This window comes from Macaca thibetana, chromosome 4, assembly GCF_024542745.1.
Source record: "Macaca thibetana thibetana isolate TM-01 chromosome 4, ASM2454274v1, whole genome shotgun sequence".
NCBI lineage: Eukaryota > Metazoa > Chordata > Mammalia > Primates > Cercopithecidae > Macaca > Macaca thibetana.
Window position 1 is genome coordinate 156,521,701 of NC_065581.1, and position 22,634 is coordinate 156,544,334.

The following is a 22,634-nucleotide window of genomic DNA, read 5'->3' on the forward strand; positions in this document are numbered from 1 at the left end:
AAACAGAAAAAAGTAAAGTTTCAAATTTAGATGCTACTTGGACATTTTATAGCTCCTGCGGTTTTTCTGTCCTTTTACCTGATAGGTCTCTTTTGTGCAGTACTACGCTTAGTGATGATTATTAAAATTTTTATTGGGGGGGAAGGTGCATAAGACATGGAGAAATCACATCAGATCATAAAAAGGAAAGTGGGAAGAGTTAGATAGCAACAGAGATATATCTCTTTCTTTTATGTTGGAGATGCCTGGCATGTGGAAGACTCAACATATTTTCTCAAAAGCATAAATGAATTCTCCCTTTATTTTATCTTTTGAACTAAACCATGCTGAGTAAGGTTAGCATCTGCAATGAAAGGCAGGAGAAAAGAAGCAGACGTTCTTCCACCACTAAAGAAGTACACATTCTCTTTCCCAGGTTTCCCATCTCCAAGAAAACCTACCTTTAGCATTGGAAGTCACACGTAATAAACTATCAGACTTAAATAAATTAGGTTATCTGCCTTAAACTTCAGAAGCATTTATAAGTTTAAAATCTGAATAGAAAATTAAGTTCTATTAGAAGTTATACTCATGTTTCAAGAAGACTACACAACTCAAATACAGCAACAGAAGACATTTTGTTTTTAATTAAGATTTGGGAAAACAAAACTTGTATTGGTTGGTGAAAGTGTTAAAGTGGGTGCAAAGTTTTTGAAGGAGTGTTTATCACTATCTATTGATACCGCACACAACCTTGGACTTAGTAGAACAGACTACTCCATTCTTCTCTTATTCATTATTCACACAATGCCAATTTTTAGCTGAGCCCAGACAAAAAGACTACATTCCTCAGTCATCTTCGAAGTTAGATGTGGCCACGTCACTTAGCTTTGAAAATCGAATGGCACGGAAGTGGAAGAGTTCCATGGAAGACTATTTAAAGGCAGCTGACTCAGGTGAGAGATGAGTCTCTTCACTTGTGCTGTTCTTCCTCCTTTTGGCCTCCATTTGGATGGACCATGAGGAGACCCTGAGGATGAAAGCCACTTGCTGAGATGACAGGGCAGAGAATAAGAGGAGACTGAGTATCAATCACTTCTTACAGTGGCCACACAAGCCCTAGACTTCTTTTACATGAGAATAATTCACTATTAAATTTGTTTTCCATTAGCCAAATCTAATCCTACCTGATACGCCCAACGGTTCTATTTTTAGGAATTAATTTTACTGATATGCCCTCCTGCATGTTATCTCTGTGTGTATATACACACACTCTCAACTTTTGCACATATTAGATTTTTTTAAAATTATAAAATTCCAAGCATTAATAATGGTAATTAGAGGTTTCTGTTCATATTAAGATAAAACACCTAACAAGAAAGACCTTTATGTGCCTATATTCTATACCTAACCTGATGTATGTGTCATCAGGCACTTTCAAAGTGCTTTTCAGTAAATGACTGTGTGTGTGCTGGGTTCTGTCATCGTCTAATGTTGTACACTGGCAGGGTCAAGTTCTCATGTGGAGGCCATTAAGGATAGGGACTAAATACATTTGTAAGCTAAGAGGCTGTATTATGATGAGGCTATTGACACTTGTTTTGGGTCGACCTGGATTTCAAGAAAAGAAAAAAAAGCAATTTTGGGGATTCAAGATAAAAAAGTGAATTATGGGAAAGAAGGCTTGAAGAGACATATGGTCTTACCATTTACTGGGAATTAATTTAATGGTAATAGAATATATAGGGTTATTTCTACCAATCATGGGAATTTTGTCTGGGCCAATGCCTTAGTAACAATTTTCACATAACTATCAGAAAATAACATCAACAGCCAGTGAGCACAGATTATCAACAACATACCAGGATACTGTAATTTGGTTAAGTTTATGCTTTTCTAACTTTGGAGTAACATGAAATGAACAGAAAGTAAGGCAGTCTCCACTCAAGCCCAGAGCATCAAATCTAAAAAATAAAAATGTTATTTTCATTAACATTTAATATCATATAACATCAGGGCTGGAATGGTGGTAGAAGAACTGGAGGGGCCACAGGTTCAGTCATTCAAATCGGTATTTGCTGAGGTCCCTCCATGCACCAGGCATACAAATGTGAGTGAACAGACAGACATGGTCCCTGGTCTCATTCATAGATTTTATAATTTTGTGGAGTGAGAGGGAGGTAAGGGACAGACATTAATTAAAGCAAACAAATACATACATAATTACAAATTGTGAAAAGTGCTCTGAAGGAAAACAACAGGGTACCATAAGAGAAAATAACAAGGTCAGCTGGGTGTACCTAAGACAGACTGGAAAGTCGGGAAAGACTTAAGACCTGGAGGAGGAGCAACTAAGTAATAAAAGTCACTGGGATGGGTTTACCTAGAGAGGATGGAGCGGATGGGCGTACCTAGAGGGGACATGGAGAAGAGAAAACCTGAGAGTTTCTCATGGGAGTCATGCAACATGAGGGCGGGTAGAGAACAGGGATCAGACAAAAGAAAGAACAGAAGCCACCAGACAGGAGGGGAGTGTGGCGATTGTGCCCAGGAGAGCTTAGTCCTTCAAGGAGAAAGGAATCACCACTGAAAGATCCAGAAAGAGAGGATAACAGAGTGTCCATGAGCTTTGGCAACAAAGAGGTTATCACTAGTTGCCTTGGCAACAGCAGTATCAAAGGAGTGGTAGGGACAGAAGCCAGGAAAGATGCCAGCAAGGGATCAGTACTAATAATAAAAAAGCTAACATTTATTAAGTGCATATGATGTACTAAACACTCTTCTAACTTACAGAGTTTAGTACTATCTCTGTAAGTCCTCACAACAATGGGGGCAATAATGGTCCCCATTTTACAGATGAGAAAACTGAAGCTTGCAAAACCTGCCCAAGACCACATGGATGAGAACTCAAAGGTCTGCACCAGGGCCTAAGCATGATGCAGTGAAGGCCTCAGAGAGGGAGAGGGAACAGGATCTAGAGCCTATAGCCGGGAACTGGCATTGTCCTGACCCTCAAGCCACACGATGGCCTTTCCCAGTGAGGGACATAAAATGGGGTAAAACAATCCTGCAGGCTCTAGGAGTACACTGGGTAACAACGGCCACAGGAACAGTCCTTCCATCTTGCAAAAAACTTACTATCTTGGGGATGGTACATTCTAGAACATAGATTTGATAAGTTCCCGCTTGTTTCTCCACTATTCATTAATGACCCATGAAAATCATTCCATCCTAAAGATGACCTGAGGGGCAAACACAGCTGAACTCTGCACTGAAGGTCAGATCTTCACTCCTCTTGAACTTTCTGCCATTCAGCTCTGGACGATACCACTGTTAATTAGTGGGCACCACTGCCACAGCTGGGGCGAGGGCAGGGTGAAGCAAAACACACGGAATCATTCTTGCTATCTGTCCTCTCCTCTTAGTCTGGTCAAAAAGGAAAAGCTGACCAAAGAGAAGAAATTGTTGGGTTGCAGCTGAACAGCCCTCTCATTCCATAACCAGGAGTACAAACAAACAAACAAAAATCAAAAACAAAATAGAAGAGCAGTTGTTGATTTCTGAGTTTTGCTCATCTTGTTTTCAAAACCTAGCAATCTCATTAACTTCACATCCACTTTGGAACACTTTTTAGGCACTTGAAGGAGTGAGCACTCCTCTCTGACGTGACCTCAAGGTTGAAAACAAGCAACATAAGTAACCTAAGGTACTTGACTAGTCCCCTCATCCTCATTCCCCAGGTCCCTTCCTGTCCCTTCTACCTCCAGCCAGTTTTAATTTGCACTGAAGTCTGAAAAGGTCAAGCTGGGCATGGGCAAAGAACTGACTGTTTACACAGTTAAAATAACAAGAATGAACTAAAAATGAAGTCACCCTCTGTAGAACAGCACTATTCAAAAACGGGGGTGAAATAAAATTCCTACTACAGTAAAGCCTTCCACATAGATTACCAAAAGGTGGGGAAATGAGACTTTAGAAGTCTATTTACATTTTATGATTTAGTCTCTTTGGATTTGGAAGTAAAGAGTAGCCCATAGAAATTCTTTAGCTAAGAAGCTTAAATGTACTGATCTGATCATGTGAAATACACATTATGTTCTGGATTCTTGCAAATGTGCTCAATCTGTATGCAAACACCAGAAACAAACAAGCTGCAACAACAAAAGCTGAAGTTACATTAAATGACAATGAATTAGCTTTACGGAACCACTCATTGGACTTTATGGAACCACTAACTGGACAGGGATCAGACTGTCCTACCTGTGACTCTCCCAGCAACTGTCCCAAACACTGCAAGTGAAGAGTTAAAATGACCGTCTCAGTGATAGTATTAAAGTAATTTAGAGGGCACCCACTGCCATACACACATCATTCTAATTTTTCGAAATCTCCTGTTGTTTGCTGGCCTTAAATTGGATGAGAGCTGCTGAACTTTTTTTATTTTCAGTCTTTACCTCTTCCTTGAGTATCAAAGTATTACATGCTTATTCTAAAAATCTGGCAAGATAAGTGTGGAGAAGTAGAAAAAAACATTACGTAATTGACCCTCCAATCTACAACCTTTGTAGATTTTGCTACTTATTTTCTGTAGTTTCTTGTTTATGTGGATGAGAACATCCTGCATATTATCCTGATCCACGCCACTCTCCCAAATTAATGTTATACTATCAGCAGTTCCCCTTGCCAAAAACCCTCTTAAGTATATTTCTTATAACTTCAGGACGGGCATGGTGGCTTACACCTGTAACACCAGCACTCTGGGAGGCCGAGGCTGGAGGATCACTTGAGCCCAGGAGTTTGATATCAGCCTTGGCAATATAGTAAGATCTCATCTCTACAAAATATTTTAAAAATTAGCCAAGCATGGTAATGCGTGCCTATACTCCCAGCTATTTGGAGGGCTGAGGTGGGAGGACTGCTTGAGCCTGGGAGCTGGAGGATTGCAATGAGTTGAGATCGTGCCACTGTACTCTAGCCTGGGCCACACAGTGAAACCCTGTCTCCAAAAAAAAAAAAAAATAAAGAAAACAAAAACAAAAACAAAAAACTTCAATGACCTGTACTATTCACTGTTTACCTGGGTACTGCTCTCAAAATCTGAATTAAAGCTTTGTACTTCAAGTCTCATGCATTCATGCATTCTTCTAAATTCCATGCACAACACAGAATATGCAGAATGCTCTTCCAGTTAACCCATTCATATGGACAGGTCTTAATACAACGAGTGGCATTTGTATTCAAAGTACAAAGTCTATTTTAGCTAAAATGTTCTCCTTTACAAGCAAAATACAAGAGATTTTTACTGTACAATGTACTTTTTCTGTATGTTTTTTGGTGGCAATTCTAGCCCTCCACATACACCACAGGCTTGAGGACGTCTCTCAAAAACTCATATTTTAAGGGGTGTTTACGTGTCACGTACTATCCTGCTTGCTATGGGGGCAACCAAACCACCAGGGGAACGCAAAGACACATTAAAAATGGAGTAAGGTGAATTATACTCTAAATATGTATCAAGTAGTCATCACGACTCTGTCTGGATAAGTTGCCTTATTATTCCCTAAGTTAAATATGCAAAAGAAAAATGGCACAGAGAAGTTGAGACAAAGCGTTAGAATGGGAAGAGGCTTTAGAGCTTATCTGACTCAGTGGTTTTCAAACTGTTTATGGAGCCCTAGAGGTTCTTTAAGGCTCTGAGAGGGGGAAGCAGACCAACTTGTCAAAATTCAATGTGCCAAATTTACTAAATTGATTTCTTTCAAAAGCACTAGTAAGAATGTTTGGGTTCTGTACTGATGATGAAATATTTTAAATAAAATTAGTAACTTAAGTTTAAAGGCATAGTAAGAAAGAAAATCAAAATTAGTTACAACAATCCCTTAATATTGAAATAACTGAGTTTCCGGCCAGTCAAAGTGCCTAATGCTTATAATCCCAGCACCTTGGGAGGCCAAGGTGGGCAGATCACTTGAGGTCAGGAGTTTGAGACCAGCCTGGCCAACATGGTGAAACCCCATCTCTACCAAAAATATAAAAATTAGCCAGGCGTAGTGGTGTGCACCTGTAACCCCAGCTATTCAGGAGGCTGAGGCATGAGACTCAAACCTAGGAGGCACAGGATGCAGTGAGCCAAAACTGCACCATTGCACTCTAGCCTGGGCGACAGAGTGGGACTCTGTCTCAAAAAGACAAAAAAGAAAGAAATACTGAGTTTCCAAATCAGTAACTGGGAGCTCAATTCCTAGAATTGTGCCCAGCACATAGTAGGGCAAAATATGTATTTGTTGAATGAACTATGAATGAATAGGATCCATTAACTTTTTAAGAAAACCCAACATAAAAGGGCAAGATCAAAGCAGTACAAAGTCAAGACACCCAGAAGGCATTACTATAATAAGCTGTATGATTAATGACCCAAATTTTCTATCTACTAATTGTACATAGGAAATTGTGAAGTATCAAAAACCTCAAACTGACTAAATGTCCTAAACAAGCTATATAACAAATGCTAAAATGTTCACACAAATGAAAACGTTTCATTAAAAAACACTTTAAACATCAAGATAATGCACATGTATTTACATGAAATGCTCACATTTTTGTTAATGATGACGTAGATCTTTGTGAATTTATCTAATACGAGTATGTGCTTAGTAAAAGTTTAGTTCATCAACTCTGATCCAAACTGTATACTGCTGTTCAAGCATTCAGGGACCTGACGTTAGTAAACTACATGGGGGATCACATGGCTAACAAGTGGGTGTGGGATCCCCATTTCAATTCAGCCTATATGTACTATTGCCTCAATTATGACAATTGAAAAATTCCACTGTCCAAGACTGTCCCTAAGGCTTACTGTGCCACAGTCCTCTTATTATCACACAATATCATCCCTACATTTCTTCTCCAATGAAAGCAGTTTCTCTGGGAGCACTGCCCCTCCTTCCTCCTCCTCACACCCATCACTTCCTCCAAATTCTGACTTGAAACTCACTATCTGCAGCAAGACTGGCCGCACCCTGTTTGGATGACTGCTGTGGTCCTCTGCATCTGGGAGCAGGTGCTCCATATTTAAAAACAGAGCTGTCTTTTATGCGATGTTTTACTGTCTTGAACTAGTCTCTGTCTCACAGGTGTATGGTTTTCTGTTAGATTCTACCCCTCCAAGGAGACTGTAAAATCAAAGACCAAGGAGTCAGTTCTATGCTCTTTCTGAACCTCGCCGTAATTGATTCAGTTTGATGCACAGAGTATGGTGTTCGATAAATATTTAGAAAGTAAAATCTATAATGTTATGCTATAGGACCAGTCATTTCATTCAAGTTTTGTCTTCTTAATTGATATGTACTTTTAGGGAGAATTAGTCCACAATTTACTGAAATTAAATAGAAAAGGAAGATGAGTAAGTAGTTGCAGTATCTGGATTTTATTTATTTATTTTTGGCAGGGGGAGGTTTGGGCTAAGCTCAACCAGGAGCAAACCAAACCTGTTTGAGGCAGGGTCCACCTCCACTTGCTCCTTTCTGAAGCGCCACTGTCATTGCTGTCACCTTGGGTCACTGTACCCAGGCTTAAGCAGGGTTTTTCATCCCAGGGAATACGTTCTGAGGGTAAAGTACAGAAAGAAGATGGTCTCATTGGCTTTCTCTCATTTCTGTCCAAAGTATTTGTGACCAACAAACTGAGCTTCTGACTTTATTTACAATGCCACACACTTTAGGTACCTGGAAATAAAAGCTTTCCCCAAAAGTCAAAAAAGCTAAATGCTTGGACAGTGTGGCAGCTAGTGGAGCTCTTGTTTCAGCGCCCAAAGAGGTCCAGGAAAGAGATTATGCTTTGCATATGAAAGGAAGCAGGATTTAGCCTCACCCACCCAGTGCCCTTCTCTCACCCAGTGGGAGGCAGGGCCAGAAACGAGAATGCTCTATTTTCAGGTCAGAGAAGCAAACTGGTGCCAGGTCTCCAGGCGTCTCCAGTGAAAAAGGACAGATCCTGAGGTTATCTTTCCTCTGGGTCCATTAACCTGAAAAGTCTCCTGTTATAGGCCTGTTTGTCCAGAGGGAGCCCAGCCTCCCAAGGAAGGCCATCTAGATAGACAGTGCTGACACCGCAGCAGAAAAGGACTCTGGATGGCCTGTGGAATGAACACCCCAAACACCATTAGGCAGGACATGGTGCCACTTTTCTGACTGTAGATTTTATTAACGAAACTTCAGGAATAACTTTAGGATAAGAGAAATCACCATTCACTTTTCCAAAGAATCTGGACCTCTAACCTAAAAACAGTAAATCGTCTTAAAACAGCTCTACACCTTGTTGTGTTAGGTCCTATTGCTCTGTGTCCTATCTACACGATACGAACAGAAAACAAACTGCAAGGTAAAAAAGCAAAACTTCCACAATGCGATGCTTGCCCAAGTCGTCTGTTGTCCTCCAGGTGCCTTGAAAACCACTGGGGCAGTGGGAGAAGGCTGGGAATCACAAACCTCTTTTCCTGGAGTTACTTATTTTTTGACACCACTTGAATGGAATCCTAAAATGTCAAAGCTGTAGGGGACCTTCAGCTTATCCACTAGCTCAAGCCCATAATTTTAGAAATGAAAACACTGGTGTCCAGAGAGCTAAAGTGCCTTGGACATAGAGACACACTGCTAGTTAAAGGCTGGGTCAGGACCCACACCTCCTACCTCTGATCCCAACGTGTTCTCTTTTCTCTGTACGGTTTTCAAACCTTGTATTTAGTAGCAGAATCCTTTTCCCAAAAGAAATCTTGGACAAACCTTATAGGCACAGCAAATGAAAAGTGGAAATGCTCTGGCTAAAGGGTGACTCAAGGTCCAGGGCCCTGAGGCACCCCCTACCAAGAGTCGGTGGGGTTTCTTAGAACTGCATCTGAAAATGACTCCTCCACACGCACTTCTTCTTTATACTCTCCTGTCCCATTCATCTCAAAATGCCATAGGGATATATGCAGTAGAAACACGCAAGCATATAATGACAATACTGAAAATGAGAAAAACAGGGTAAAAAGTTACTCATATTCTAATTACCCTAACTTAACCATTTTTGACATTTTTATATTTTGTTTTCATTTTTTTTAAGTATATTTATTTCACAAATTTGGAAACACAATTTTCTTTCCTGTTCTACTGAGCTAACATTGAATATTTGTATTTTTAACACATTAAACTTTTTTAATACTCCTGAGGATTTCAAGATGTTCTTTTTGATAAATGGCTACCTTCTAAAATATGTCACAACATTTCAACATTTTATCAACTGAACGGAAAAAATTTTTTAAATGAGGATAGTATTAACTACAGGGAAAGAAAACCAAAAAGCTACTAGAGAGGAGACAGAATGGGGGAAGAGGCAAAGCCAGGTCATGACGAGAGGACGCGCTGCTGACTCAGAGGCAGGGAGAAAACACCAGGGGAAAAGAAAGACACTAAGGAAATCCTTGGTGGAAATAAAGTCTTCCAGAATCATGACTCTAGAAAGTGAACTCTTTCTATCATTATCAGGAGTCTGATGTGTATAACAAACCTGTATAGGCTTAACTCATCTAATATTGCTTTTATATACACACCCATAAAACACACTCAGAGGCTAACCATACCTTTCTATTATTGAATCAGTTTTGCCCCCCGGTATTCCTGGGGAGAACCACAGGCTGAATTTTGACACTTAGCTGTAATAAGGTTAAGCAGGACTCTGGGACAAAGCCCTGTGTCTGGTTTCTAGGCTAGTTTCTGGCTTTGTGTTCTGTATTGTGTCACTGAACCCAGCAGCACCTCGAGAAACTACCGATTCGCATGTTCACAAAGAGCTCATCAAACTTAAACGTAATGCAATTTTTTCAAGTGGTGCTAAACTAGACAATTAAGGAAGACAAAAACAGGTAACAGAAAAATAGCCTCTCCATTTTCTATGTATTCTCTCAATACCTTAATCTATTTTATTTCTTTCACAGCTTTGAGGAAAACGTCATTAAGGGAAGATATAAAGTTGTAAACTAAAATAAAGGACAGGGGCAACGTGGCTGCCCAATGCTCAGAAACTCCCTCCCTCTGCAGAAGTCTGCATCCTCCCAGTCCATTCCTACATGTCAAAAAGAGCTGCAGGTCCATTTCCACAGCCTCCTTATTCAGAACGAGGGCATTTAAACCCAGGTGCTTCAGTGGGACCGCCTGGGAGGAGGCTGCAGAGCTGCCCAGGTGCCAGGGTCCTGTAACCTCAAATTCTTCCAGGGAATGCAAATCAGGCTGGATGGACACATAACATGAAGTGAGTCCTGCTCCAGAACACAGCTCTTGGGAGTGGCTGCCAGGCTGGGGGGTCTTTGCTTCCTGTGGTTTCTCATCTGGCATATGTCAAAGGAAGATCCCTTATTCTCCAATCCTCGTCCTCACAAACTTCCAGAGCCCACCCTGGACACCTCCATCCCTATATAAAGGAGGAGGCCACTTCCCAGGATGCACAGTGGTGAAGGGCTGGTCTGGTCTAGTCACTGCCTTCCTGAGAATCTAGGATGCTAGCACATGAGTGCTGAAAAACAGTCTCTGAGATGCTGATCTCTTGCCTCATGCACTCCCCACCCCTACCCGGTTCCACTGGGCTCAGCACAGGGTTTGTTCTATTCCAGAACGTTTAACCTGTAAGGATGCTAGGTTTAACCTTCCCCTCAGCTAAATGAGCTCTCTAGAGCATACAAAACAGTGATCTCCTGTTTAGAGATCTAGTGAATAAATACCAAAGAAGTGGACATCTGACATCTGTATTCTCTGAGAGATCAAACTAACACTTGATGTGTGCATACCGCACAAGCTCACTACCCCCAACATCTATGAACAACATCTATACACTAGGTAACACACAGACTGGGGCCTGAGTACAAGGATCACTTCAATCTCCAGGGCTTCCTCCCCAGAGGCCGCGGGAGGCACAGAGGTGCTAGTCACATTTCAGAAGCAGCCCATGAACCCAGCCCTCAGAACAATCTGTCTTCTCACTCCCCAGATGGAGGGCTTGCTTCCCTAGCTGGGGAGTGACAAGCTTAATCCCGCTTTGTGCGGGAAGACTGACAAGATTACCACACAGACAACGAATCCAGAGTAGAAACAGCTTTCTTTTTTTCTGAGAAGTCTTATCAAGGAAACCAGTTCTTATACACAAAAGCTTTGCTTTCTAAAAATCTTCCTCCAGTCATTGTAACCAACTCATCATCCATGACCCAGCCCAATCCCTCTGACAGAGGCAGTAGGTCAGCATGGTCCAGAAAACATGAATTCTGCTGTATCTAACTGCTTGTAATTCACACAGCCTTACTTACCACCATCCACCTCTACTAACCACAAGGGCTTCCCCCATTATGCAACTGTACGAGTGGCCAATAGTTTCACCACCCCCGTGCAGTGCTATGACAGGATGTGCCTCTCTAGCAGAAAGGCAAGGCACCTCCCAGCACCTCCTGCAGCTCAGCTCCTGACATGTCTAAAGACACTTCTTGTTATAGAATCATGACATGTTATTCTTTTTATTGTGATACATTTTAAACGAACAAAATTACACAGAATATAACAAATACCTGTGTACCCACTGCTCAACTTTAGCAAATCTTAGTATTGTGCCATATTTGCTTCAAAAAATTTTTTTGTAAAGAAACAAAATATTCCACATACAGGTGAAATACCTTCATATTCCCCCTCCTCATTCCATCTTTTTTCTACCTTTCTCAGAGGCAACCACTACCACTATCCTAAAGCTAGTACTTATTATTATTATTATTATTTTTTGAGATAGAGTCCTGCTCTGTTGCCCAGACCAGAGTACAGTGGCGTGATCTCGGCTCACCGCAACCTCCCGGGTTCAAGAAATTCTCATGCCTCAGCTTCCCAAGTACCTGGGATTACAGGCACCTGCCACCACACCTGTATAATTTTTGTATTTTCAGTAGAGATGAGGTTGTGCCATGTTGGCCAGACTGGTCTTGAACTCCTGGCCTCAAGTGATCTGCCTGCCTCAGCTTCCCAAAGTGCTGGGGCAGGTGTGAGCTACCATGCCTGCCATATTTATTATTTTATAACATTTTAAATTCTTATATGAATATATATACACACACACACAATGTATATATCAATACATTATATATAAAATACATACACAATGTATATCAATACATTATATATAAAATACATAATACTGCTTGCATATTTTAAAATTGTATATAAAAGGTATACCATCCGTATTGTTATGTACTTGCATTTTTTGCTTAATTTAAAAAAACACTTATTAAGTTTCAAATATATGCAGAAGTAGAAAGATTGTTATAATAAACCCACCCCCATGTACTCATCATCCAGCCTCATGACCCATCTTATCTGTATTTAGATTCATATCTATCCCCTACCCACTCATCCCCCTCCTGACCCTCCAATCACTCTGAAACAAATCCCATACATGCAAAAAGTTTAAAGGTCTCATGCCTGTTGAGAGTTGGCTTTCTAAAAAGAAGCCAAGGCAGAAGGGGGAAGGAAGGACCCAAGTGCACAACCTCAAGCACCCTAGACATTATGGCTCAAATCATTAACAGATGGACCAAACAGGCAACGAGGAATGCCAGCTGTAGTCTGGCCCAGTAGTCTGAGTGTGAGCTGCTCCTTTCCCAGTGAATCTGCAGCTGGGAAGGAGGTCATCGTCCCTGACCCTTTCCATCGCCCACTACCTTCAACCCCAGGTCAGATTTTTATCTCTGAATCCTTGCACCACCCAAGATAATATCCTCATCACACAGAAACCCCATCTTTACCCTCCTTTATATACTCAATACCTGAACTGCATCTCTTGATAAATTCACACACACAGGTCAGCAGTTGCTAATGTTTACCAAGTGCTTTCTTTATGCCAAGCATTTTTTTTTCATGCCTCCTGTTGCAAATTAACTCATTTTACAGATGAGGAAACTGTGGCACAGTAGAGTTAAATAATTCCTCCAAGGCCAATAGCCAATAAATGAAACCACATCTCCAAGGCCCATATAATAACTCACAAGGCCTCCTTAACAAAAGGACCAGTTCCATGGAATATAAAGAAGCCACACACTCATTTGAGGTTTGGAGGCAATCAAAATTCTGCCAGCAAGTACGTGATATAAATCTGGGTAACTGAGCCAGACTGAAGGTTGTCTGTGGATTGTTCTGGGCAATTGGTTCTCAGCTTTTTACCTTTTTTTTTTTTTAATTGACTTCTTTGCAAGAAAAGTAAAAAATAGTACAAAGGTAGACAAAAGCCATTCATTAGTCCAGTTTCTCCCCTCAACTTTACCCTCAACAGCCACTTATAACAGGGAACCAAAAAAGAATAGATCATGCTCTTAATGCCTGAAAACACGTGACCTTCATCTTGAGAATGTGGTAGCGCCATGTCAAAGAGCTTCATTGTACTGCATGTACAAAAGGGAGCAGAATTATAATGACCTAAGTATTTGACCTTCATGTAGCGAATGCATCAAAGCTTGGCTCCCTAACAATTTTTTGTCATTTATAATAGAAACTGTTTTTTATGCAGGAAATGCCATTTTTCTTTCAAGGACAAAACCCAGAATTTTACTCAGCGGTTTTTTAAGTTGCATATATCTTAAGTGCTATGTTCTTGATAATAAACATAAAATCTTTTTTTTTTAATCAGCAGATAAGACAAATCCTTCTCTTCTATTTGCCAATGTCACAAACACACAACACACACACACACACACACACACAGACACACTCATACCCACATTCCCTCTCTCTCTAGTGCACGAGTGAAATTTCTTATCCAAAGCAAGCTGAGGATTTTTCACTGTGATCACACTGTTTACTTGTAATTTATAAATGAGAATAAACACTACTGCCTCAACGTCTCATTTTATTTATCCAATCAGTATTTATGGAGCACTGAGTATCCAGCACTATGCTCAATGCTAAAATATACCAGTCGACAAGATGCTCCTCAGTTTTGTGTATTTTGAATATTGAGAAGAATTTCCTCTTTTGCTTAAGTTCCTGGCTTTTGAACCCTCAATTAAGAAGATATCTTCCAGCTGAACTTTTACTTGCTCATGGAAAAAAAAAAATTTACAAGTGGTGGCAACTGGGTAGACAAGACACAAGTAAAAACTGTAATATACTAACATACGATTTCGCAAGATTTTAAAAAGTTTTACAGAGCACACATAAACCATTTAAAGGTCCAGCTTCATTCTTGGTAAAGTGGAAATCTCTCCATATACCCTTCCAAAAGAAGGGGAAAAAATACTTAGGTGTCCACCAGGAAGTTGACACTGTACTTGGCCTCTCTCCATTTATAAGGGTCAGGCAGGATGACCTGAAAAAACACCACCGGTTGACACCGGCAGATCACTAGTTCAAACGGAGTGCCAGCCTTCTCTATTACCAGGTGCTTCACTTGTCTTTGGTATGTCTCACTGTCTAAATATGGGAAGGGGGAGGGATTTCCGCAGGTCCCATCCTGACCCAGGTGCACGAAAAGGCATCTGTAGCCATATTATAGTGCCTCAAATAATGCAATGCACAGTGGGTTAGGGGAGAGAGAGAAATTACTCAAGAATTATGTGAGATAAAACTAGTTTTAGAAAAGAGCATAGTTGCTATTATATGGTAAAGTATTACATTTTTGTATTAATTTTTTCAGACTGCTAAAATGCTACAGGCTTCATGGGCAGTCTCTCAGATATGGAGAAACTGGCTGTTGACCTCTCCTGTTCCCCAGATACACCTTAGTTATCCTCTGTCATGCTGTTGGTCATGGTCTGCTTCCAAAAACAAATTTAAGGCAGCTGGGACTACACTTTGCTAATCTCTGTAGTCCCCATAGCACCTAGCACCATATCTAAAACAAACTCAGTGCTCACTAATATTTTTTATTTTTACTTAAATTAAGGGGGCTTTCCCTGGTGTGATACAATGTGAAGCACACAGCACTACCCAACTAAGAAGGCTGAACCTGAGTCTAATCAAGCCTCTAGAGTTAATTTCCAGTTTCAGGAAATTCAGGCGATAGAGGAACCAGATAATGACACCACAAGAAAACAGATATATCCAGAATGTGGGACATTCTGCAGGACAACTGACCCAGTTTCTGCAACAAGTCAATGGCATGGGAAAAAGGGGGGGGCAGGGATAGAGCAGAGAACGGCCCTTGATTAACAGACATAATATCCAAATGCCACATGTGAATCCTGATTCTAACAAAACCATAAAGAACATTTATTTTGTACAAGGGAGAAATTTTTAAAATTATACAGTGGGCATTAGGTGATACAACAAAATATGGTACCTACAGTTAGGTGTGATAATGACCCTGGTCAGGTAAGCCCATGTCTGTGTTCTTCTGTACACACTGAAGTATTCAGAGGTGAAATATCTGAAGCCTAGGAATTGCTTTGAAGTCCTCAGAGAGGAAAGGGGGAAAAATGTCAAGAGAAAAAAAACAAAACAAAACAATGTGTTTTCAAAGATTACAGGATAATTGAGAAAGCAGAAAAAACCTGGACCAACACTAGCTTGTCTTCACGCAAATCCTCACCTCTTTTCCTCCCTCCGTCTCCTAGAAAATAAAACCCAGAATTGCATATGGATTGCGGAGTAGGCAATTGTAGACCAGAGGTGGAAATGACCAAGTGCCTAAGTCAGGGCCCTAAACAGCAATACTCCATTTATCTGGAGATGGCTTGGTAACCTAAATCATCCAGAACACAGACTAGCACCTTCCACACTGTGCTGGCCCAGATCACCACCATTTGGACTTTACAGACTAAATTCCAACATGCAGAGACAGTGTCTGTCTTGCTTGCCCCTATTTCCCCAGGTGCCCATCACATAAAACACACTCAAATGAATGTGAGTAAATGTACCCACAACCCTAACTACCGCAGTCTTCTGAAAACCAGTTGATTTGGAAAATATTGATGGTTCATGATGATAAAGTAAGTTCCAGACTTAGTTTAAGAAAGCAGTATAATTTAATACATTTTAGAAAAACTACTATAAAATGTCTAAAATAAATAGGCTTAGACATTTATACATGTTAAACAAAAAGAAAAAATTCTCTATGGAATGAAAAGCAATAAAGGAACCGAAAGCCCAAGATTATTTTTTGCATTCTAATCAATTAATTAACAACCTTTTGGTAATGACTGGTTGAGAAGGAGTACAATGACCCTTGGTGGCAAAGAGAGAGAAAACAGGAAGAAAGGGCAGCAGAGTTTGAGGTCTAATATAGTTTTTCCTTTTTCCCTTAAAAAGCTTTAAAAAAAAAATACTTAAAGCGAAACATGTTGCAAAGAGTTAGTAATAGAGAGAAGTGGTAAGACTTATGCATGAGTTGAGACAACTTAGAGAAAGGAGGTAGACTGGTAGAACTAAACGATCCAACAAGGACAGGCCTCCGCACAAGATCACAAGAAAATTAACATAAAAGGATAGGCAAAGCTTCCTTCTACTACTTCCTCCCACTCCAAAGCACAAAAGTTCAGGTGATCTCACTACATACAAACACCCAACAGCTCCCTCGAGCAGCCAGGTCTGCAATACTACCCTAGCCACCTCAAATGTTCAAATTCTCTTGAAAGTCTCACAGCCACAAATATATACCTCAGGCACTGCCTCCTCACTCACCAGTCTAATGCAGTCTCTTTACCCACTTATCCCACTCTACTCTGACCCAACACCCTCTCTGTCCTCTCAAGATTGTTCCTTATTCCCCATTTTCACCATTCTGCCTTCTTCCCTTCTTTCGATTCCAGCCTGCTCTTCCCTGTTTCTGCCTTCCTCGTACCCTCCTCTTCACACCTTTCTCACTCTTTGTTCCACAGTTGTCCCCAGTATTACTTGTGTCCTCTAAAACCTTCCTTATCCACCAGACCTTCCCCTTTCCATGCTACACCTAGAAGCCTGTTTCTCTGAAACCACTTGTGGTCCAGACAAAACCAGAGGAAACTATCTTCTCTCAGGAAGGGGCAACATAGAGTTTAGACCAATACAGTAGAAAAGAACTGGTCATGTTTAAAAACATTTTAAGACCTTCGAGGATGACCTGGAAGTAGTAAGAAGGTCCCCAAAGCTTCAAGTGGGTTTTTTCTATTTCAGGGCCAAAAGTATAGAATTTATATAACCAAGCAAATGTAGCTGAATCAATTTCAGAGTCAGTATTTCTAATCTTTTCATCACAGGTTCACCATTAAGGACACAGGAATTTATAGAGGAAAAAGATCTTTCACTGGCTTATTATCTAAATTCCTATCAGAGGTACTTAAAGACAAGTAATACTTTATTCATAAAAAACCAGAACAACACATAAAAAGTAGATACCTTTCTTATTTAGTATTTCCTGTCAGAAAAAAAAAAAAAGGTGTTAAAAAAAAGATTATAAAATAATTCTGCTGGAGAGGTTTTACTATAAAGCAAAAATATTAGCTAACTGAAGTTTTTACCTGCTCCTAATCCTTTCTGAAAAGAGAATATTTGCTTACAATATTATCATCCTTTGACTTCACAATTCCAACAAAGTTCAACATAGTGTCTAAGACAGAAAAAGAAAAAAAAAAAGGCAAACAAAAAACCTCCCCCTAAACTGACACCCCGAACTACCAGACCTCTCCCTACTGGTAGTGTTCCCTTCCCTTACTTGAATCTACTGTGGCTCAGATCTTAAGAGCCCCAGAGGAAGAAGGCACCTGAAAATTACACAACCCTCATTCTCAATCTTACCTGCCTTTCCTACAGAACTGAACTGGGAGATGGTCTCAGACGGGTCCTCTATAATCCAGAGGGCAATTTCCATCTCTCTTAAGAATGCCGTCTTCTGCTTCCTCCTCAGTCCACCACCCGCTGATTGTTGCAGGTGATCACCACACTACCGCCACCACCAACATTAAGAGATCATTTAAAATTTACTTTTTGCTAGGAACTATGCTAAGCACTTAATATACATAGCCTCAGTTTAATCCTCGACTAGGATTTACCTGTGAAAAATGGGGACAGAGAGGGTTATAGAACTTGCTCGGTTTCAGCCAGTAAGCTCCTAAGGAGGTTTCACTAGAGCCCAGGTCTGTCAGATTCTAAAGCCCAAACTCTGCTGCTACATGACGCTTTGCAAAAAAAAAAAAAAAAAACAAAACTGTCCATGCCTTCATCTTAACTCTGGAAGTTCAAAGGTCCCTAGAGGTCAGGAGACCACCAAGAACCCAATGTGTAAAGCATTTTCACCCACCCAAGGTTCTTCCCATTTTTTGTCTTGGGCTGTCAGTGCCCAACGGGAAAGGATGTCCTCTCCACACTATCCCAGGGTAGAGTACTGTCTAGCGACAGCCTGGCTGCAGAGTGACTTTGAATTCTTTCAGCACTGCTGAACTTGCTTAGAACTTTGACAGCACCTCCTACCCACTCCCTGTCTCCACTCCACGTCCTGGATTCAGCAACTGGACCCGGAAAAGAGGCATCCACCAAGCAAAAAACTCAATGGTGAGACACCTCTACCTCCCGCAAAACCCCGAGCGACACTTCTTTCAAATAACCACCAAAATGTCCTTTCCCTACCAGTTCTTTTTCTTATGTGGGAGAAAAAGATTTTTTAAATGGGTTACTGTGGATTAGCCATTAGAAAGCCCCTGCTGAGCTCGTGCTTTATCTCAGTTAATACTTAAATATGTGCAGCCAGAGACACGCTCATACAGGGCTTTTGGGTGAGGAGAGAAGAGTACACGGAGGTAATTTTGTCATTTTTCTTGGCGAAGGAGCAGCCTGTTAACAAACATATTTTGTTTTGAAAACCAGATTCTGAAAACAAAAGCAAAAATCGATTATAAAATACATTATATCTTCCTCTATCTCTGTGGAGGGAGAACCAAGTAAACTCACACCAATGGGCAAGTACTGAATGATAAGAATGATAATGACTGCTGGTTATTGAGCACTTGGTTTCTGCCAGGCTTTTTTCCAGATGCTTTTACCAATATTACTTCACTAAACCTGCACAATGCTATGAAGTTCCTATTTCAAAGACAAAACAGGCTTAGGGACTCTATCTCCAAAATAATAATTATATATAATTATCTGGCACTTACTATGTGCCAAACTCTGTTCTAAGTACCTTAAATATGCATATACTGACTCATTTAATCCTCACAACAGCCCTATAAAGTATGTGATGCTCTAACAGACCAGCAAACCAATGGAAGAAGTCACTAAGTCACTTGCCCAGGCTCACACAGCTGTTAAGCAGAGGATTTAAACCAGGCTTGTCCAACCTGCAGCCCAGGATGGCTTTGAATGTGGCCCAACACAAATTTGTAAAGTTTCTTAAAGCATTATGAGATTTTTTTACGATTTCTTTCTTTTCAGTTCATCAGCTATTGTTAGTGTTAGTGTATTTTATGTGTGCCCTGAGACCATTCTTCCAGCGTGGCCCAGGGAAGCCAAAACACTGAACACCTCTGCAAGGGACTCTGCCCTTAGTCACTGAGCTGTACTGCAAAATGACTACCTGGGCTTTTGTTTCTTTCATTTTACCTTTTTTTCTGCGTTATTTCTCCAACAAGACTGGAAAATTTACGACCTGGGCTTTTGTTTCTTTTATTTTACCCTTTTTTGTTTGTTTGTTTTTGCATTATTTCTCCAATAAGACTGGATGCTCTTGAGGACAGAGACCACTTTTCATACCCTCATTCAGCCATCAGTATGATGAGCCAACTAGGCAGTCATCAATAAATAACTGAGTCTCGTGTGATACACAAGATCTTGATCCAAGTGCGGGGGGCTTCTCACTCCCAGTTCCACTACCCTACCCAGGTTTCCAGCCTCTCCCACCTCAGTGCCCCAAGACAGCCCTGACCAGCTTGTATGTGTCCATTCCAGGGATATGTGAGGGCAGACTAGGACAGTCTGAAAATGGTCTCACAGAAGATCAGATTCCTTTACTTCCCATTTCCAAGCCACTGGAGAGCAAACTCACAGCAGCTGGACTGCCAAATCTTGCTCCATTCTCCTACCTGCCTGCCTGCTGTCTGTGACAGGAGGCCTCCCTCCTACTAGACTCAGGAGAGACCTTAGAAGCCACCATCAATCAGTATGTCAGCATGCAAGAAGGCACCTACAACCACCCCTGCCCTACAGGATAAAAAACAAGCCCTTTAGCTAGCTCATGCATCCTTTTCGTCTAAAAAAGCTTGGTGTCACTCTTCAAAGCTCAGCTCACGTACCACTTCCAATGTGAAACCTTAGGAAATAACCCTGGTTTTAAGTATCTGGTTAATGGTAAGTTATATCCAAGTTTATAGTGGATGCAAAAATGACCTAAAACCCTAACCAAAATACTGGCATGGCCAACTAGGGAACATATAATTTCAGATTAGTGATTTAATAAGATCGTCCTGAAAGGACATTTCACTCTGAAATATGCAGAATGGGTATGGGTTTAAACTAAAAAAAAAACTATATAATCAATGATTCTTGGAAACAAAATAATCTGAGAAGGCAGAGCACTCTGTACCACTGTAACTTATAAGCCAATTTTCTCTTTCTCTCCCTGGCCAGATAGTTGTTCTTCATCTCAAAAATCAACAACCTGCCTGCCGATCTCTGATACATGGCTCAAGACATTAGCCTAAGAATAAGGATTAAAATAACGAGGCTTGCCTTAAGGTAGTGACAGATATTCCAGAAAACAGTGGCCACTTGCTAGGACAGGTGCCGTAGGTATCTGGGCTGACAACACAACCTGCATCCTCTGAGATCAGACCCTCAACTCTGAGTCTGGCAGTCAGTCACTGAAGACCAATGAGTCTGGGCCAACTGATATGCCTTACCTGTCTTGTTACCACAGAAAAATAAAAGGATTACTTGTAAGTGAAATTTTCAACTAACACATTTCCCAGTACCAAAACATTAAAATGGTAGCTGTTTGAAAAGTATATACTGGACATAAACTAGCCTTTTCTAGATTACACTGAAGTGTGCTCCTACAGTAAATAGCCTCAGACTATTTCCTCTGCATGAAGCTCCCTTCCCCCACCCTCACCTCTACCTAGGAAGAACTGAGAGGAAAAGCAGATAACCGAACTTACGCAACACACTAGCTGAATTCAGACACAATTCTAAGTCAAAGTGCTCTGGCTTTCCTTGCAAGGAGGCAGCAGGCAGGGAAAGAAACCTCAACGTACAGAGGACCTTTGGTGGGGGGCACCCTACTAACACTATATAATCTCACTTAAATGGCCCAGGACATGGTAATGCTCTTTTATTTTAAAGACAAGGCAAATGACTCCTGGCAGAGTTGTTGTTTCACTCAAGGCCACACAGCTGGCAGGTGGCAGGGAGGGTAGGGCTGGGTCCTGGCCTCCTGACTCCACATCGCAGCATCCTTCTAAGAGAGGCCTTTCCAGAGAACACTGACACAGGCAGCAGAGCTTAGAACTCTTCTCAACACAGCTTCCCAGAGCAAGAATTTCTTGAGTTTTAGAGAAATAATTCCTTCTATCACCTTTTTAACCATAAAATCTTTTAAAAGTTAAAATTTATTGATTATTGCAAATGATTAATACAGTGAAAATAGGTATTTTATATGAGATATGTGAATGCACCTTTAACTGTGGTCCTGTGATCAACCTAGAATTTGCACTAGTTTTCAATCTTAAAGACTGAAATTAAATTTGACTATACAAAAGGGGAGATCACCAATCTAATGACCTAACAAAACTATTATTTCAATCACTCTTTTAAGGTTAAATAAAGCAAACACAAAAAAGCATGGAAATGTTAAGTAATTGAACTTTTCATAGAAACTACATAACAATTATTAAGATAAAAACATAATGGCAAGTATGCGCTAATTCATTTTACACAGTTTTATCAACACTCCTGTTTAAATTGTAACAAACATCAGACACATTTAACCCTGTGCACATAGTACTCATTCAATAAATAAACTTTTTAGTGTGAGTCTATAAAAATGTCAAGCAGCCAGGTGCATTGGCTTGCACCTATAATTCCAGCAGCTTGGGAGGCTGAGACAAGAAGATCATTTCAGCCCACGAGTTCGAGATGAGCCTGGGCAACAAAGCAATATCCCATCTCTTTAAAAAAAGAAAAGAACTGAGAATGGTGCCTTGTATCTCTAATCCCAGCTACTCCAGAGGCTCAGGTGGAAAAGCTACTCCAGAGGCTCAGGTAGAGTTCACAGTTGCAGTGAGCTATGCTTGTGCCACTACACTCCAATCTGGGCAACAGAGCAAGACTCTTTAAAAAAAAAAAAAAAAAAAAAGGTATGTAACTGCAAAATTTATATGTATATATGAAACACCACCACCCATTTCCACTCAGTTAAGAATGCACTTGTAATTCATTTGACCTCCACTTTTATGCATAGAAAAAAAGCTTATTTTAGGAAATATAAAATACATCTAAAGCTTTACCAAAGTGCAATACTAACTTTAACTTTACATTTGGATTATTTCCTGCAAAAGTGAGGTGGCGATTTAATTTCTTATTTCAAAGTCCACATGCAAGGATGTGCCCAACAACTATAAATAATCTTTTCTAAAAATTGCACCCATTCCAGCTGGGCCCATAGCTTTCTTCTTGCCTCTATTTATTAAGCAA

General features: G+C 40.6%; 2 protein-coding genes across 26 annotated transcripts in view; one reads left to right on the forward strand and one right to left on the reverse strand.

Annotated features, from left to right (window-relative positions):
- Positions 1 to 22,634, forward strand: part of SNX3 (sorting nexin 3) — a 1,122,685-nt gene that overhangs the window by 702,548 nt on the left and 397,503 nt on the right. Inside the window, exon 1 of one of the 25 annotated variants that reach the window (XM_050789190.1) lies at positions 9,632 to 9,641. The exons of 23 other annotated variants lie outside the window; for them this stretch is intronic. The gene's annotated coding sequence lies outside the window, so the exon portion shown is untranslated. Of the gene's footprint in view, positions 1 to 9,631; positions 9,642 to 15,141; positions 15,152 to 22,634 lie in introns of those variants that run through there. One more of the 25 variants, XM_050789173.1, reaches the window with a different exon arrangement.
- Positions 1 to 22,634, reverse strand: part of FOXO3 (forkhead box O3) — a 125,640-nt gene that overhangs the window by 37,512 nt on the left and 65,494 nt on the right. The window lies entirely within an intron of this gene.